Here is an 18,454-nt window from a genome sequence, read left to right on the forward strand (position 1 = left end):
TGCTGTCAAATCAAGCAGTCAACCAAAAAAAGGAACCAAGCACTTTCAGAGTTCTCACAGATTCTTTAGTGAAAATAGAGACTGTGTAGTGTGTAAGTTAATGTAAACATGTTAGCTGCTATCACTGTGAATTTGCAGTAGGCAGCAGGTAGAAAGGAAGTTGTGTGACTGGAGTGATTGTGCAACTGGAAGGGGGTTGTAGTTATGTCTGGAAAAGATAATGCTCCACAAAGTTTGTGTTTCTCTCGTTGTGTTTTGCTTAAAACAGCAATGTGCTAAACATCATATTTTTGTTCTTCTATGCCCATCTCCAAAAAAAAAAGACTAATATTTTTCTCTCAAATTTGTTCCTAGCATACTTGAGATGTATCTGAGTAGTGAGGCCCCCTGCATACACAGCCCCTAGAAATCGTTGTCTGCATCGCTGATTCTTGGTGAGTTGTCTATATCCTATTGCATTTAATTGGATTGTGTTGCAGTTTTATCTTCTTCACTGGGGAGTTTGATGTGAGGTGTCTTAAATTGATTGTGTGGATACAGCAGAACAAACCTTGGTTTTAAGTGTCATGGGATACTGTGCACTGAGTGGGAAGACTAATATTTTGGAAACTTTGAAAATGATGGTGAGACTGGTTATGGAAGCAGAGGGTCCTTCCTTTGGTGCCAGGACCAGGAATGGGACTTTGTGCTGAGAAACAATGTTGCATGTTGATCCCTTCAGCCTTTCTCATTAGGTTTGTTTGATATTTTACACTGTAACTAAGGAATTGACATTTTTCAGATGTGCTGATTATGGTCTGTCTTATGGCAAAGGTTGAATATGAAATAATACAAGCTTTTCCATCCAACTCTGTGCACTAATAAATTACTTAAATTGAGGGTTGAAATTGGTATAATGACACTGATGACTTAAACTGCTTGTTGCTCAAGAATTACTGTCTTATGACTCCATCAGGCAGTGCTGTGCCTGTTTAACTCTGCTCTCAAGAAGGGATAATACCACTGAGAATTAGAAAAAGAGACCCCTGCGGATTGTTTAAATGCACACTAATAATAGTTTGGTAGTGCAGTGAAAGAAAGTAGAATATAAATGCTGTGGTTTTATTTTTAGGTATGTTTGATATATCAGTGTATTCATTTGGTATAAATCTTTTACAACAAATACGCATTTGAGATTTTATGTGAGAACCTTTTCAGTGTACTCATGAATAAATGTTGTCTTTTAACACATAGAGTGACTTATTAAGGTCAGAAATATGTATTTTTGAGGCTTGCACACTAAATATAGAGGTGGGAAATGAGCCTGCTGAAAGAGTTTTTAGTTGTTTGGGGGATGACTGTTTATAAAATGCCAACCAAATATGGGTAAAATTATGTAAGCCCACATCAAGTATCATTTCCTCTTTTGTTAATTATGTTCAGCAGTTTTTGAAAATTAACAATGTTTTTCTTTAAACTTTCCTAATTTTCTAGCATCAATGAATGAGAAAACAGGTTAAGCAGTTTTCCACTTCTTTTTTCTGTCTTTTCTCTTTTCAGTTCAGATAAAACACTCTGAAGTTCATTCTATTCAATGAAGTTTATAATTCTGGTTAATAATTTGTTTTTGTTTTATACTAACTTGAAAATTCTTAGCCACAGAGATGTTATTACTTATTTACACTTATTACTTACACCATATTAGTTATTATTTATTTACACTACTTACCTGGACTGCATAATCATAAGGTACTTATGCAGGTCTTCTCAATAATGATCTGCTTTTGTAATCATTTAAGCAAATTGTTTAAAAAAATGCAAATACTCTAAAGTATTGTTTTCCTAGTGAATAGCATTCAGAATTAGTTAGGTGTATGTAATAAAGAGAAGAATGTCACTCCCAGGATTCTCTATAGAGAACATGAAATTTTGTTGTCAAGTTGATCGTATGCTTGTTTTCAGTTGTCTCAATTTCAATTTTGATTAAAAATGAATGCATTAGGGAAATATGAAAATAAAAAGCAATTTCCATGTAATTATTTGGGTTTTTTCCTAATTAATTTATATCGAGGAAAGAAAACAACCTGTCTTTTCCTTAGTGTTGCTACATGCTGCACCAAAACTATAGATTTGGTTGATACAGTGATAGAAAATAATTTGGTAACTTCACACATGCTGACTGAAACACAGTTTCTGTGTTTAGGAAGTTCAAAACCTTTAATAAGAGCAAAAATTACATGGATATTTGTATATGAAGTCTATGGTGATGAGGAATAAACCACTGTAAAAACTGGGTGTCATGAAAGGATTTATAGGGCAAGGATGAAGCAGAGAGGTAGCTTTCACTAAAAATATCCTTTTGCTTTAAAATGTGTGATTATCTCTGTGTTTCTATTATAGACAGTTCAGGAAAAGTAGGTTCCATAAGCCAAAGAATAGTTTAAAATTTTGATTCCATTGAATCCTTGGAAGTCTTTCTATTGAGTTTTGAGTATCTAGGGCTTCAGTCTTATTATTTGACATACTTGCGTGCTCACCTTCTCTGTTGCAAGTTCAAAGAGCTGTAGCTGTATATTTTAACCAGCATACCCATCTGAAATTATACTAGTGTTGGAAGGATACATCAGTTGGAGTGTCATTTAAGAAATCTGGGTCTTGGCTTTTGACTAGTGTTGCTTGTGGAATTATAAATGTTGGTTTTGACTGTGTGTTTTGAGACTGCACCACGACTGTGACTGAAATTGTGCACATTCAGCTTGTCTGCCACTGTATCAAGTTTTTTGGAAAATGAACCTACTAGTTAAAGCTTATTTGGTCTGTTTTTCATGTTAGTTGAGGTAGTGGGTAGCAGCTGCTGTGTGCTCACAAAAAAGGGGATGCAATTAGAATGATGATAAGTTTAGACTTGCAAAAAACCCAAACAGATACAAAATCTGTTTTAATTTCCAGTCTAAAAGTTACCAGTCAGAAAGCATTTTTTTATCTCTCTCTCCTTTTTTCATGAAGTGATTTGCTTTGTAAGGAATATTTCTCAGCAAAAAGAACGTAGATTAAAGAAATCTCAGTTTTCTGTCGCTCTTGATCTGGAGAGTCTGTTTCCATCTAACTTTGTAGTGATTTCATTGTTGTTTGTGTTGTAGTTAGTGTCAAGTGTGATAGAAAATACTTGTGTGTCTTTTCATTCTGAGTTATAGTGCTTGTTGTTTACAGCTGTAGTAGATACAGAAAATTCTGACAAATGTCTCATTTTTGACTGTGTTCTCCTAATACATGTTTGTGTAAAGGCAATGCTGTCAGAAAATAAAGTGCAATACTGAAAATAAAACTGCCTTATATTGAAACAAGTTTTTAGAGCTTTGGGTATTAATTTAAGGATGCAAATGAGGAACTTGGAGAAGATTACAAGTATCAAACCTGAATAAGGCAGAGCTAGCTTCTGTGAGCTTGCAAAGCAGGGCTGGAATGGTGCTTACCTAGAACCCTGGAATCAGTTCAGAGCACCCTAATTCCCACAGAAGCTGTGTTTCTGAAATAGCTTAAATAGAATATTGGTATGTGCAATCTTTAATGAGTTTGGTCTTCTCTGTGCAGGATACTTAATCTATGTTGAATTGGTTTGTGATAAATAAAGGGAATGTGTTTTCATTGCTAGACCTCAAAACTGTGGAGTTGTGTCTTGCATGAAATGTGTTAAGATTATTCTGTGTTCAGTCACTGCCGTTCAGTAGTGACATTAGTTAACATGAATTGCCTATGAAGATGCTTGTAAAAGTGGATGCTTGATTGTGGTGAATTTAATGTAATCAGCGTTAAAATGGTACTTCTAATCTGAGAGTGAAGTTCTATGTGGGTGGTACGATGAGAACTGAAGTATTAGGAAATGAGCATCTACTGAGATTTATACAATTGTCCCCTAAAAGCTTTTTTCCCCTAAAATTGGAACTGGGAGTTTATGAAAAATGTTATGTTGTGGAAAAGTTGAAATTTACATAAATGTAGTATATTGCGTTTCTTTCCTTTAAATTTTATTAAAATCTAGAGTACTCTAGAGAGAAATCTTACGCTTGCAACTAGCAGAACTAGATTTGTTAGTAATGAAAATACTTTTAAAGTACTTTCATAGTTTTGAGGCCACAATGTTCAAATTCATTGTAAAGCTGGATTAAACTATTCTTGTATATGTAAAACTCATTAACTACTGTAAACGGATTTAAATGGAATGCTCTGTCAGTGAACTTTTTACTGCATTGATGGAACCAAACTTAATATATATCCAGGACTGTTGAAAATGCTCATTCAATTGACTGAAACTTGTCTTTTGTATGTAGTTATATCCTGGAAGATTATTTTGAACATTGCAGTTTCAGTGAGATAAATAAAAAATATTTAGGAAATGGGATTGCTAACTTGATTTTATTCACTTCTTAAATATTGGTTTTGACTTTGTAATGGACTTTGCTAAGATTTTTCATTTCTTACCTTGATAGGAACCTTTTTATATGGACAAAGTTATACTGTATTAGCGTTAGCAGAAGAAATAGCTGTCATTATCATCTGTGGAAAATCAATGTATATTTTATATATAGATTGATGACATTGTATCGCCAGTATTGGAGCCTCGGAATTCTAGAGGGGTCAAGAACAGGACAACTGAGCACTTGCATCATCAAAGAAGATGAGATGCATTTACTTGGGCAGATTTTCCTCTGGGCCTGCCTTTAGTCCCTGAATTGGGAAGAGTGAAATATTTACATGGCTTGGCTCTTGACAGTAAATAGTATTAATTAAATCCAGGGCTTGGAAATGGTACTGGTATTTCGGATGAAGGCCAGTAGATTTTGCCTTGGCTTTCTGGAAATTGAATTCCAGTAGTCTGTTTATTTGACAGCATTATAGTACAATGCTTTGCAGTTCATAGATATTTGTGTACATTAAAGTGGGTGATTTTTTCTAATACCACAGTGTGGGGATGTTAGGCTCAGAAGACTTATCTGCTGTAATGGTAAGGAAATTTGTAGATGATTATAATACAAAGTCTTGTACAATGTGTTTCTCTCTCATTAATTTGCTTTTATATTAACTGGATGCCAAGAAATTACAGGTTTTCTTTTTAAAACAAACTTTGGATGTTGAAAAATTCAGATGAAAGGTCCTAAATAAATCACAGAAGTTCAGTATTATGAAAATGATTTAGAAATATTGGTGAGTATTACAGTATCATTGTGCAGGGCTCTAGCTATTCAAATATATTACAGAAACCTCCTCTAGTCATCTCACCACAACCAAAAAAAGGGTACTGGCACTCTTCTGTACACAGTATTTGTTACAGTATGTGTGTAAATGTGTTGCTGAAACTTTGTTTGCAACTGTGGCCATGATAAATGAAGAAAATGCTCTGTTCTCCTATTCCAACATCTGTTTTTATGGTCTAGTTTCTTGCCTTTGTTTAATTATCAGTACTTTTCTTCCTTCAGTAATCCCAAATCAATAAACTACAGCATTCTCTATACACCAAACTCTATCTTTCAAAATGACAACAATAAGCAAACTAGGAATATTTAAAATTAGAACTGAGAAAAGAATTAGTTTTATAGTAGATATTGCAATTTGGTTTTTCCTTGAGGGAAGCTGTAGTAGTGTCAGGAGGAATTAAAATGTTTCTATTCACATTTTTTTCAGCATGTTTTTCTTAGCTTATATTTGAATGTTCTCACTTAAACTTTAAAACATTATCCTTACGAGTAACACATAGAATTGAAGATCCCTTTTTGCCTTGGATTCTTTTGTCCTTCAATCTCTAGTTGCCTATTTTACTGCTTTAAGAGAGTGAGACATCCCCTACATTTCTCTCTTCTGGTTGTGAGCTTGAAACTACTCTGTGGTGACACAGTTTATAATAGTATTTTAAAATGGGATAAAACCATCAACATTTCTCTAAAAGTACGTGGCCAGCACATGAAATTTCATTTGGGTTAATTTTTATGGCCTTTCAGTTTTCAGATGTGGTTTTTTGCTTGGCTTCTCTTCACAGATCCTGGTTAACTGTGTTTTTATTGCTTAGTCCCGCTGAACAGACTCATGTAAAACTTTTTCTGTCTCGAGTTACAGTATGTAAATTCCAGAATGTATCCTGTGGTGGAATAGGGTTTGTCTGCAGCTGATGGCACATAGAGCTTGATGCATGACTACTAATGTTTAAAATATTCCTTGTCCCTGACTGTGATTTTAGTCTTTCCTTCCTCATGAGCTTTACTGTTTTGTCAATATCCAAGTTCTAGGCTCTTGATCAGCTGTATTGGGTTTGCATGGCCGAGCTTTGGTTATGGGTAGATTTTTGAGAAGCTTTCTCCTTGTCCAACAGTGAATATGCTCAGGGAGTTACTGGCACTTCTGCCAGTAACCCCTGGCAGTGCCAAAGACAGACCTGCTACTGGTCAAGGCTGGGCCAGTTCAGAATGGTTGGTAATGCCTCTGAGAGAACATTTAAGAAGAGGAAAAAAAATACTTGAATCCTTGCACAGTTGTAATTGTGGGCAGAGAAGAGCAGGGTGGGAATGTGTGAGAGGAACAAGTGTGCAGACACCAAGGTCAGTGCAGGAGGTGCTCCAGGCACCAGAGCTGGGATTCCTCTGCAGCCCATGGTGATGGCCATGGTGAAGCAGCTGTGCTCATGGAGGTCCATGGGGATGCAGAGATCTGCCTGCAGCCTGTGGAGGAGCCCCACACTGGAGCAGGTCAGTGCCTGAGAGGAGGCTGTGAGCCCATGGGAGACCCATTCTGGAGCAGGGTCGAGGCAAGGACCTGCAGACCTATGGAGAGAGGAGCCCATGCTAGAGCAGGTTTTTGGTAGGACTTGTGATCCTGTGGAGGACCCACAGGGGAACAGCCTGTCCTTGAAGGACTGCACCCCATGGAAGAGTGACCTCCACTGCAGCAGTTTGGGGAAGGCTGTTGCTCCTGAGATGGACTCACTTTGGAGTAGTTCTTGGAGAACTGTCTCCCATGGGAGGGACCCCATGTTGGAGCAGGGGAAGGACTTCACTTCCTAAATAGTGGCAGAGACAGCAGGCGATGACCTGGCCATAACCCCCATTTTGTCTCTTCCTGCCCTGATGGGGGAGAAGGCAGAGCTGGGAAGGAAGGAAGGAAGGGGGAGGGGAAGGTGTATTTAAGGTTTTATTTTACCTCTCATTATGCTTCTCTGATTTTGTTAGCAATAAATTCAGTTAATATCTCTGATTCTAACCTGTTTTGCCTGCGATGGTGTTTGGTGGGTGATCCGTCCTGGTCCTTATCTCAACTGATGAACTCATTGTTATACTTTCTTTCCCCTGTCCATCTGCAGGAAGGAGTGAGAGAGAGGTCTTGGGTGAGTGTCTGGCATCTGACCATGGTCAGCCCACTACATCAACATTGAAATATTTGAGGAACCAGTACCAGCAAGTCAAATTGTATAACACTCTTGTTGCGACACTTAAAACATACTCAATACAAATATACAGAAGCAAAAAAAAAAAAAAACCCAAACCCAAAGTGCCCCAAACCAGGCCATCTTATATGAGATATCACCTGCTATTCCACCACTGTCACACCCCAACCATGCTACCACCACTACTGTACACCACAGGCTGTGTGCCACATGTGCCACAACCTAAATGATTTGTTCTATTAATTTTCAGCCTTAGTTGGTTAGTGCCAAATCTGCTTTGTATATAGCACATATGTTTCACAATAGTATTTATTTTTAAATACAGGCATGGAACCATGCATATGGTGCTCTGGTCCTGTTTTAGGTATTGTGGGCACTTAAAGGGGGAAAAAAACCCTAGCAGCCTGCTGCTGCTGAGCGTGATTCCAGTAACAGTAGTTATCAAAGCTGCATCTTACTTACTCGTCCTCTTATTTGCTTCATCACGCGTTTCTGAGTTATTTCCTTCTGCCCCTAGCTTCCAGGAAAACTGGTTTGTGGTCTTCTGATACAATCTCATAAAGCTTTGGGATAGTCCCATGTTTTGTGTCAGGACAATTTGATCCATGATTGTGAGACTCTTTCTAGAGAGTTAAACTTGTATGTGTGTATTTTGAAGTGGAATTGCTTACTGAAAATTTATTTTTGGCTAGCGTAAAGCTGTTAATGAGTTGGCTGGAATTTCATAAGTAGCTTCATTGAGGAAGGGGGTGAAAGTCCCTGCTAATCAGAAATGCTGTAATGGCTCACTTAGGAAATTCTGAAATGAAGTTTTGGATTTCAAGGCTAGAGTCACAGCAAGACTTAACAGTCAGTAAGCCACAGGAAAGGTGCCTGTGTGGCCACAGGTACAGCTCTGAGTGGGAGCTGCTGCAGGGTGCAAGGAGAGGTCCCTTGCAGGGCCACCATCTCAGTGGCACAGGCTGTGCCCTGGGTAGAGGGACAGCTGATGGGTCAGATGGCTCCCTGCTCCCTGGCCTCTGGTCTCACTCCTTGGCTGCTCCTGGGCCCAGGGTAGCCCTGCCTCTCCCCACTGTGCCAAGCTGGGAACAGGCAGGTGGCCGGTGTTCTACAGCTGTGGCCCAGAGTGTCACCCTCTTCACCCAGGACTGCTACAGGGGCTGTGCCTGCAAATGCACCAAATGCAAAGGCCTGGGCACTGGGGCTGCACCCATCTTTGCTGAGGCAGGGAGAGGCTACAGGGCTGATAGCAGCAGGCCTCCGCCTTCTGAGCACTGGGATCTGGCTGCTCAACAAGATGGAGGAGGAAATTGCGCTGCTCCTGATTCAGAGCAGAGATTTGCTTTTGGGTCTCCTTCCTCTCAGGAGATGGCTTCTTTCTCTGGGCTGCTCAGTGTTTCTGAGCAGAGCTTTCTGCCTCTGGGATAACTCTGCTTTTTTACTGATGTGTAAATACTTTGTCAGAGAAGTGATTTTCCTACATTGGAGGTGAGCATCCTATCTGTTTCATGTGTCCTACAGTAAAGGGCAGTAGTTTCTTCTCATGCCTACTTTTATAGATGTAATTTATTTATCTGCTACCCATAAGGTTTTCTTCTCAGAGAAGGTACTGCAAAGGAAGCTAAGGTATACATTCACAGATATATTTAGCAATTACATCCCCTTGTGGATGTTCTTAATGCTTTGAATAGCTTACCCTACTTCGACGTGAAGTAAGTTATCTGAAACAAGGGCATTTTTTTCCTGATGAATTGACTATTTGCACAACTTGTAGCAGTTTTTAAATATGTGTTTTTTCTATTCAGTGGCTGAAATAAAAAATTCATTATAGACACAGCTCTGCTCCTTGTATCAGATGTATGATTGTCCATAGTTAAATGGATGCATTTGACTACAAAGATGTAATACAATTAAAGTTTCACGTGGTTGCCACTGCTTGTGCCATCTTTTCTTTCCAAATCTGTTGCTAAGGTCAGTGCGAGGTATTTTCTTGTGTAAAACTGATGAATTTTTGAAAACCTGAAAAGATCAAAATGAGACCTATTTAGATATCTCAGAGCAATTGAGAAGTAAAAATGTGAACTATGTATAAAGTGCCCAGCAGTGGTAGAACTGAACTCTTAAAAATTTAAACCCATTAGGGAGTACTTTGTGTTATGGTGGGAAGGGCCATAAGCTATAACTTTTCTTGCGGTTGACATGATTTGGAGACTGTCTTACTGTTCTGATTTTGTGGAAATATTGCTGTATAAGCATAGTGGTAACTTCTTCATAAATGAGCTGTACTCAGTTCTGTTACACTTGTGTAAATAATTTCTACTTAAGTTGTATTGCGGAAGCTGAGAAAGGACGGCTGTGACCCTGCCCTTAGAATTTCCTCAGGGGAGTAGGGACTTTTTTTAAGAGATGAGATTCTGAGAAGGGAAATAAGGTTTCTTGCAGAAAGTTTGAGCTAACTGGCAGTACAGGAAAGATGAAAATGTAAAATCCAATATTAGGTCAAGCCTGCTTCTGCTAATATTTCACTCGCATTAGCTGAATGTAAAGACAACATTGTGTTTTATTGGTTTTTAAATGATTTTGCTTACCACTGGCAGGGAAGGAAGTGAGTAAAAGGGAACTGGTATTTTCTTACACAGACTATGTCTTGAGGAGAATAAATCTGCAACAACATGAGACTTTTTATTGCATATTTTAATAATTAAAAATATGGGGGGTTTTTGTGCTTTTTTCTATGTTGTAATTTGTACTGGTTGCAGTGTCAGTTTTTAGTTCTGAATTGTTGATTTGTTTAGGATACCAGGTGATACCAACCATTCTTACACCACGCTGGTGACGGGTTCTGTGGCTCTTGCTGTGCTAAGCCTCTGCTCTTGTGTTGAGCACGCAGCTAAAATGATTTATATAGGCTGGCTGAGGTCAGCTACAAAAATTGAACATATTGTTGACAGTTGTTTTTTTTTTTTAATTCCACCAATAGTTTACATAAGGTGTCAGGAACTTTTTTGAGAATTTGGGGACTCGGAATATTTGCCCCTGCATGTGACTGAAATTTCCCTATAATGTTACCCATGGGAATGAACTTGCATAGGTAACAGCAGGGATGGACCTGGTGCTAGAGAACCAGGGGCTTATTCTTCAGTGCTAGGTTTGCCAGAAGCGTGCTAAACAAATCACTTGAGCTTAAGTTCCTCATTTTCTTAGCTGTAAAATGGGGTCAATCCTCATTATTTTCTCCATATGCAAAATTCAGATTCATTGGCATTTGTGGATTGTGTTGAGAAAATAAATGTATTTATGTATTTGATTTCATAAAATGTAAATAAAATGCCTGCATCTCTCTACCAATGTGATTGAATACTGACATTGTAAAAAAATGCTAGAGAGAACTTGCCTATTAAAACATTGAAGCAGTGGCCTTTTGCTGTTTTATTAAACAAGAATCAACCTAGATTGTTTTGAGTTAGCAGTATTTTTGTCTGCTTTTGTTATGAGATAAAACACCAAGTATTGACTTAACTTCACATTTCACAGGAGAAGAATTAAAAATTATCCCTGTGAAGGGTGACTATGGAGTTACTCTTTGAAATTCTAATTTAACACTTCAATAATGGGTCAAGCCTGCTCTGAATCCTCTGTGGGATTATTTGATTTGCTGTCTGGTTAACCTCAAGGAAAATGGGATGTCTTTAAATTGCTAGAGGTACTAGCTATCACCTTATAATGGAACCAAAAGGGAAAATTTGTTGTTTTAAATTAGGATTGTGACCTGATGACTAAGGTCTTGTATGAATGGGGCTTATTTTTAAGATCTCACTTAAGGTTGAAATTGTAGGGTGGTAATTAAGGTTTTTGGTTGGGTTTTTTTTTTGGGGTTTTTTTTTTGGTTTTTTTTTTTTTTCTTTTTTTGAGGGATAAGGGGGAAATGCCTTCTTTAACTGGGGGGGGGGAGTTGGGGTTAGAGGTTTATTATTTGTTTGGTCGTCAGTGTTATTTACACATGGAGAAGTTTTTGTTTTGTGTTTCTTCTATTTGCATAAATGTTTTGTGCCCCAACAGGAAGAATCTGTATTTTTTTCATAATAAAATTGATTATGAAATATAATTCACGTGACTGGAACTGAAGGGAGTTCTGCTTTTTATAAGTAGATAAAGAAGCAGCTTGTATATTTTGCAAGTTTATGCATGTAAAGTTTATCCTGCCAAAGCATTTAAAATTAATTTGCAAATTACTGAAATACAAGTACTCAACTGTTTTATGCTGTGTCATACATGAAGGGAGTATTTGGCAGTTATTTAGTAACTTGAATTTGGGGGAGTAAAAGCAGGGGATTTTCAGTTAAAAATTAATTCACTAACATTTTACTTTTCACTATTTTATATTGGAAATTTGGTACTTGTTGCTGTTACATTTTTTTCAGCCACACTTCACCTTTAGAAGTCATAACAGAACTAGTCATATCCCAGCTTACTCCTCTGTCTTACAAGTTAAGTTGAATTTTTAAAAAACATCTATAGTTTGTGATGTCACAGGATATAAATTAAGACAATGAAATCTTAGCATAATGCATAATTTTTAATGATGAGGAGTATTGAATGGAGACAAGCTGTGCAGTGTGCCTTGCTTATACTGAGAAAATTCACAGGACTTTTTACCATCAGTTTTGACATGAGTCGTGGGCTCGGCTCCAGCACTGTTCTGAGTGTAGCCTGTCCTACAGAACTTTCCATTGCCACACACCACGTGCCTGGATTTCACTTAAGATTTCTGAGTAACTGGGTCTATACATAGTTCAAATTGCATATTTAACAGAATTTACTTACTGTTGCTTCTGAGAATTTTTGTTCCTTCTTAAAATTAATGCAGCTATATTTATTATGGTGTCATTCGATATGTATCAATTTGAAATAAATTTTGAATTGTATTTCAATGTTTTGTATCATGTTTCTGAAGGTGGTAATTGATACAGAAATTGCAGTCTTGACCAAATCTGAGGATTTTCAATTTTGGGAAGAAATACTAGGTAAAACAGCATGGTCATCAGTTTTGTACACATGTAGGGGAAGGGAATTTTTTAGGATATGAGAGTTTTTTTGTGCTCTCTAAGAGCTGACACATATGTAACTAACGTAGTGGTTAAGAAAGAGAGAAAGGACACACGTTTATTTTACAGTATTCTGATCAAAGGTTTGTTTACAAAAGGAAAAAAAAAAAGACCTCTCCTGCATTAAAATGGATGTAATGAAGTGCTAGTTGCGCAGAAGCAGGCAGGGCTGGGCTTGCAAGCCTCTATCTGAAGAATTGCTAGCATGCATGAGCTGGGCTGCTTGTCCACTTCAAGCTGGATAGCTTTCTGGTGATAGGAGAGGTCCTACAGGCTCCTATTTGCTGGTTACTAAAAATAGTGGTGCTGGAGTGGCGAGAGTGCAGCTGAACAGCACTGAAAAACCTCTGCAGCCCTCCAAACACTAAGATTTAACAAGCAAATGGTTAAATCAAAACACACCATCTCTCTGTGGTAGGTAGAGTTACAGGCCAGCTCATCTCCTGAGTGTGGCTTGGGCAGCATTCCCTGGAGGTCACTCATTTGAGATTTTGGGGAAGAGGGTGGCTTAGAGAAGCACAGGTGAAAAAGCTTTTGTTAGGGAGGGTTTTATTTCCTTCTCTTGTTTTTATGCTAGGGGGGAAATATTAACCAGAGTGTCTTAGGGGAGTGTGGGGAGTCAGTCAGTCAATGGCCAGACAGAAACTTCAAAGTATTACTGTGAAATAGAAATCCTCAGATTTTGGCTCCTATGAAGAGTGAAGAAGAGTGATTTTACTATTGACAGATGAAGTCCATCTTGATTTCTCTTCCCCTTAACTGAAGTGACCCTTCAGAAGGTGAAAGGTGGCTCTCAAACTCTGATTAGCTGAGATTTGGAGATTTCCTGAATATAAGGTTACATGTTTTGCCAAATGAAATGGCCACAAATCCTCAGACTTGCTCTAAAATTCCAACTTGGCTCAAAGAAGAAAAAAAGAATACCACGTAATAACATAATTTACACAGACTGTTTCATGTGACAGTGGTTTGTTTTTGCTAGCTACTGTTTTCTCTCCATTTCATTTTTAACAGTAGATCTGTAGTTTAAGCTGTATTTCAGATGTGCCTTTTCTTCAGTATTTATGTACAAAACACCACTAAGAATATAAAAGAGAAATGCAGGTTTTTCTTTTTTTTTCAACCTTGCTTATAGCATGCACAGAGAAGTGATAAATATGGAATCCAAATGGAAAACTTTTCATTATTGTAATCATTTGTTATGAAAGAGCTAGTCACTCAGCAAACCATTTGTGTAAGTAATTCATAAGACATTTTCTCTTTGTGATCACAGCATTTCCCCCAATGGCAACAACTGCTTTCATGTGAAACCAGTAGTAAGAACATGTATTGATGTATTTTTAATTTCGTTTAATGTAATTGAACACCTGGAAGTAGACAGGACCATAATCATGTGAGCAGCCAGCTTTCCACAGAACCTCAATTTGCAAATGGCTACTGCAGTTATTTAGTGTCTAATCTTTGTTCATGATCCTCAATTTAGTGGCCTGTGCCGTTGTTAGGGTTGGTTTGACATCTGGCCAGTATTCCTAACTATTAAGTACTTAGCATGCTTGCTGCTCTGTGTGAAATTAATATATGTTAAGGTTCACAATGGTCTTGTGAGGTAGGGGTTGTACAGGAAAGTCAATGGCAGAAATTAGGGTGAGAGACTAAACTGTGTCTTCTAGATATTAATGAGAAAATCAGTAGGGTGATGACTAGCAGCAAATAAGATAGTTTAATTTGTAGGCATTGATGATAGCTTAGTAAACTCTGGGTTTCATTTGTAGAAGCACACTATGACAGAGTGAGAAGTTGGTAGCTCAGTAGTATCTGTGCAAACAAGCTCCATCCTAGTGAACTTTTTGCCTTCCAGATCTGTGCTGTGTTTGTATTAGTTGAGTCTTTAAATGCAGAATAAATGAACAAGAAAAGTAACTCTCTCTCAAAAACTAAGATGGACACTTCATAAGGTGTTTAAGAAAAACAATCTTGATTTCCTTCTCTCCCTCCTGGCTTCTCTGCCTTCACAGTCTCTGCTTTCTGCTCATGTCCAGCTAAGATAATACAGTAAATGTCTGAGCTCTCACAAGTAAGGCTGTCACATTGATGTTTAACTGACTTTGAAACACTGCAGCTGTAAAGGGGAAATGAATTCTGTTCTCTGTCAAAGCCTGTAAAAGAGTGTTTGTTTTAGCAGCTACTGAAGATGGAAGTGTTTATTCCACGACTGCTTTGGTTGTCAAAGCTGGACATATTTTCCTGTATTAAAAATATTTGGAGTTTTCATTAGTTATCATTTCCTGTTGGCTCTTGAAAGGAGTATTGAGATGCTGATCACTGTCTCGGTCTTTTCAGCTCTTCCAAATCTTTTCAGCATTTGAACGGAAATCATGGAATTCCTTTAGGATGGGGGTGTATGTGTGATTATGTATTATGTAAAACTTTTAAAGCATTTGCAAATGTCTGATGATTTTGATCCCAAAAGGCAATAGCTTTTTGTGCTAAGAGACAGAGGGCCAGCTCTTCCAGTTTGTCAGGTGATGGAAGACTGTACCGAATATGCATGAAATGCAACTTATTACTCATCTAGTTGTTTTTTCAGATGACTTCTGTCACAAACTTTTGCTCCTGATACATAATGTTCTTTTGATATTAAAAGACTGACCAGAATTTGGGTGCTTACTGTTACTGAAACATATGTTATGCGGTATAATTTATTTTGAAAGTGTCTTATCACATGCCCTTACCGAATCCTAGCTGTTCAACACAAATGAAATCCTTCTGAAGTTGTTTCTGATGCATCGTTGCTATAGCAAGGGGGGAAGAAGGTGAGGTAATGGAGTTGGAGTATTTTTGGTTTGTTTGGCTGCTTAAGACAGATCATCTAGAGCTCAAACTTAATTAAGTATAAGGGTTTGAAACTGGAAACAATAGCCATGTTAAGTAAGCCTGTCACGATCTTGGCATCATTAGAAGAGAGAGCAAGCAGTGAGGGAAGCTGGATTTGTGCTGGTGTTGGTTCCAGTGTATATAACTTACTAATTACCTTTGCTGTGAAATGGTTGGTAAAAAGCCAAAATACTGCTTCCCTAGTTCCCTAGGATCCTTGTTTTGAGAGGATTATACTTCCTAGTGTTTTTACAAGAATTACATGGATGCCAGAATATTTCCCAAGCTTCTCTTTGATGATTGGTACAATGTAACAGGGAAGGTTTACCAAAAATTACTGAGGAAGTGATCAGGAGAGAGATAAAAAAGGTGTGAGAATAAATGAATTTGGTAGTTGTGCATTTATGTATCTTCTCTACCTTTGTCCTTTTTAGTCTGGTTTCTGAAGGAAGTGAAACCCATGTGATCATGGCTGAGATAAAACATGTTTGTGTGTGCTTGTGGGATAGTGTGTGTGTTTGCCCTTCCACTGCCCCAAAGGAACTGTGCTTCTGCAGAGTATCAAAATTACATCATCAGGTATATGACTGTCATCCTGTTAGTGAAAGAAGGACCTTACCTGTTGACAGCCCTTGTGTGGCATCAGAAAATCATTATGGGAGAGCAAAATTAGGGATGGCTGAGGGCACAAAGTCAGTCAAGTGCATCTTTGTCAAGCTAAATTTCCATGCTCCTTAGTCTCTGCTTGTCACCTGGGGATTGAAACACCTTTTCATGCAGCAGAGGGATTATGAGCTTTAAGACTTCTTAGATTAAAAATCAGAAGATAAGTTATAGGAAGACACTGTTTTATGTGCTTCAAAATCTGTTGAAAAAGACATGTACAGTATTAATATAATCTTCTATAATGTATATGGATATTTAAAATTTACACCTCCCTTTCTTTTTAGAAAAGTGTGAAAAACTCCATACACTGAGAAATTCAGGTTAAATATGCAAGTTAGAGATAGCTTCATTGTACCAAATTAAAGTTACTGCTGATAGCTCTAGTCTTAATTTTCATCTTTGAATTAGCCAAAATGTCATATCTTAACATCCTTTTTCTTTTTCCTCAGTCTCTTGATTTTCAAGGTAGAAGCAGAAAGAAAATGTACAGTGTTCTCTGGCAGTGGATCAGTACAGGCCTTCATTTGTCCTTCCCCATATCTAACATAATGATTTTGACTGTCAGTGCTGCAAGTTGTTTGTTTCAGCCTCAGATAATCAATCTGATTAAATACCGTGGTGGTATTTGATATTATACAGAAAGCATTTGAAGTGGCAGTAATATTTCACTGAGCTGCTGCTCATGTGGAAAGCTTCATTTTAATAGTCATGGTGATAACAAAAACTTACTGAAAAGAGTGAGATGTATGTATATATATCTTTTAGCCACAAGTGATTGTAGGCTTACACCACTATGAGAACTTTTCTTATGTGCTTAGTTGCTGTTTGGATGAGTGAAAGCAGTGAGATTTATGCAGTTAGTCTGTACTAAGTGTTACTCAGTAAAATGATTGAGGGGAAAAGTCCTTTGCATGGCAGTGTAGTAGAGGCAGGTGTCACAAACTCAAGCTGTTATTGGCCAGTTTTGTGCGCATCAGATTTCTGTGTGGTAGAAGATGCCTTGGCCAGGTCTGATACTCCTGGTGAGGCCAGTTGTACTTCAGCCAGTTTTAGCCTAGGCTTCATTGTTTCTGAATTTCAGTGGTTGGAAGACTTTGCTTCAACTTACATTATAAAATGACACCTAATAAAATTTTCCTACTGGGGTTAGGAAAGCCCATCACTTCCACTGGGATTCACCAAATCCAGTGCCTGCTGCAGTGTCTGTGAAAGCCAAGTTGTAGTTTTATCCCTTAAGTCTAACTGTCTCCTCTTCTGTCTTGAAAGTAATTTTCAGAGAGACTAAAACTTTTCTACTTCATAACATCAAGGCAGAAATTAACTTTGCAAATTAAAAGGATCCCAACAACCGAACTGCAAATTTAGTTTCTAGTGAAAATTTTCTTCATTCACCTTCCTCAACATTTAAATAAAATGTCACAGTGTGCCTGGTATGTGAATAAATGCAGACCTGATTCAGCTTCCTGGCTACAGCAGAAAAAATTCAGGCATACTTTTTAAGGAATGGTTATTTAAAAGTAATGTGTTTTTGTTGCAACATGATTATATATTTAACAGGAAGCTAGGTTGGAGTCTTAATGACTAACTCTTATTACTACTGCTCCTTTGGTTTCCAGGAGATGATGACTATAATGATATATAAAGTCTTCAGCTAGGTAGCATAATCTTGGACAGCTTTCATTTTTGTCCCATGGTACAAATGGTTGCTCTCAATCATTATTTTAAAGAAACAAATTAAGTTCAAAACTTATATCGATATAATATTTTCAGTTTCCTTCCAACTTCTTGTTAGTCTGTATGGACTATAAGATGGTAATGGGACCACATCCTGAGGTTTTAGTGCTTCGTGTGCTCAAGTACAAAGTGTAACTGGAACTTGTGTTTGATGTAGAGGAAAAACATTGCTTTTTAAAATCAGCAAGATATATCAAAATAATTAACTCTTTGAGATGGAGTCAAGCAGGGAGTTATTGGGAGGAATTTTTTGTCCCTCTTACATATGTTTTTAAAATAGTTTTCTTATTGACAAAGGTAAGTATACAATGAATAGCAAGCATTCCTTGACCCCATGTCATTTGCTGCTTAGGAACAGTATTTACCTACAATAGCTGTAAAGGCTTACATGAGTAATAACTCATGCAATAACTCCAGGTAACTCTTTCAAAAAGCCTTGTGTGGAAAAGAAATATTTGGGACAGAGTTTAATTTGAGATTCAGAAGCATTAAGCATTAATATTTTTCTGTGGACCACCAGCCCTGTTCAATTACTTTGGTAGCAATGCAGATGCATGCATTTTATGATTGTTCTTTAAAATACCAGGAATGTTGCTGTCAGTGTGCCTTTTACCATCGTATATTACCATGATTTGACAGCTGACAAAACAAGCATGTGAAGGCTGAC

At 37.7% G+C, this 18,454-nt stretch overlaps 1 protein-coding gene across 1 annotated transcript in view; it reads left to right on the forward strand.

The window, feature by feature from the left end:
• Positions 1-333: 333 nt before the first annotated feature.
• Positions 334-18,454, forward strand: part of NCOA2 (nuclear receptor coactivator 2) — a 178,756-nt gene continuing 160,635 nt past the window's right edge. Inside the window, exon 1 of the mRNA XM_005423029.2 lies at positions 334-434. The gene's annotated coding sequence lies outside the window, so the exon portion shown is untranslated. The remainder of the gene's footprint in view (positions 435-18,454) is intronic.

Source organism: Geospiza fortis, unplaced genomic scaffold, assembly GCF_000277835.1.
Source record: "Geospiza fortis unplaced genomic scaffold, GeoFor_1.0 scaffold121, whole genome shotgun sequence".
NCBI lineage: Eukaryota > Metazoa > Chordata > Aves > Passeriformes > Thraupidae > Geospiza > Geospiza fortis.